The following is a 1706-nucleotide window of genomic DNA, read 5'->3' on the forward strand; positions in this document are numbered from 1 at the left end:
GCGCCCCCTGCCCTGTCGCCGTCCTCGCCGCCGAACCCGCGCCCCTGCCCCTCCTCACCTTGGCCCGGCCGGCGCCCCTCCCATGTCCTTGTTTTTTTCATATATTATATGCATATTTTTTCAGATTATATATATATATATATGTGTGTGTGTGTGTGTGTGTGTATATGTGAGTATATGTATTGTGTATATATGATATACGCCTTCTTTTCAGATTTTTTTGTTCATATATATGATGATTTGTATTTTGCTTTCTTATAAAAATGTATATATGTTTGTATGTTCTCTGTGTATATATGTTCATATATGCAAAAGTTAGATCTATATATTTAGAAAAGTTTTATATATTTAGGAAGAAGAAGAAAAAGTTTTATATATGCAAAAGTTACATTTTTAGAAAAGTTTTATCTATATATGTTCTCTGATTTAGTACATTTTAGGTACTTTCATTTTTAGAAAAAAATTATATATTTAGGAAGAAGGAAGAGAAGGAAGAAGAAGAAAAGGTTTTATATATGCAAAAGTTACATTTTTAGAGAAGTTTTATATATCTGGCTAGGAAGAAGGAAGAAGAAGAAAAAGAAGGAGAGGAAAAAGGAAAGTAAGAAGAGGAAAAAGGAGAAGAAGAGGAGAGGAAGAAAAGGAAGAGGAGAAGAAGAGGAGAGGAAGAAAAGGAAGAGGAGAAGAAGAAAGGAATAGAGGAGAAGAAGAAAGGAATAGAGGAGATGAAGAAGAAAGGAATAGAGGAACTTCTTCTCCTCTATTCCTTTCTTCTTCTCCTCCTTTTTTTCTTCTTTTTTTTTCTTCGATCTTCTCCTCTATTCCTTTCTTCTTCTCCTCTTTTTATTTCTTCTTCGTTTTCTTATGTTTTATCGGGTCTGTCGTCGTTGATATACCCCTCCCGATAACTTCAACACGAGGGGGGGTCGATATAACCCCCTCCCGATAACTTCAACACGAGGGGCGGTCTCCTACCCCCTCCCGTCGCGCCCCTACCCGACAAACTCTCTCGAGGCCACCCCAAACCCTTGAAGCGTTGTCGAGGCCACCCCAAACCCTAGAGATATATATATGCTTGTTTTTTTTCATGTATGTATGCTTTTTTTCATATATATGATGATATATATGCTTTTTTCATGTATATATGCTTGTTTTTTTCTTATATATGATGATGTATATGCTTGTTATCATAATTGTTTTTGTGTTGAAGAAGAAAACATTTTTTCCATGCAAAAGTTACATTTTTAGAAAAGTTTTATATATCTAGCTAGGAAAGGAAGAAGAAGAAAAAGAATGAGAGGAAAAAGGAAAATAAGAAGAGGAAGAAAGGAGAAGAAGAGGAGAGGAAGAAGAGGAGAAATAAATAAGAAGAAGAGAAAAGAAGAAAAACAAGAGGAGAAGAAGAAAGAAATAGAGGAGAAGAAGAGAAAATATAATATTTTCTCTTCTTCTTCTCTATTCCTTTCTTCTTCTCCTCTTTTTTTTCTTCTTTTTTTTCTTCAATCTTCTCCTCTTTTTATTTCTTCTTCGTCTTCTTATTTTTTATCGGATATGTCGTTGTCGATATACACCGTGTCCTGATAACTTGAACACGAGGGGGGGTTCGACCTACCCCCTCCCTGATAACATTATTTTCCCATGTATGTATGTCGTCGTTGACGATATAACCCCCTCCCAGATAACTTCGACCGTGATAACTTATACCA

Source organism: Triticum dicoccoides, chromosome 1A, assembly GCF_002162155.2.
Source record: "Triticum dicoccoides isolate Atlit2015 ecotype Zavitan chromosome 1A, WEW_v2.0, whole genome shotgun sequence".
Classification (NCBI taxonomy): domain Eukaryota; kingdom Viridiplantae; phylum Streptophyta; class Magnoliopsida; order Poales; family Poaceae; genus Triticum; species Triticum dicoccoides.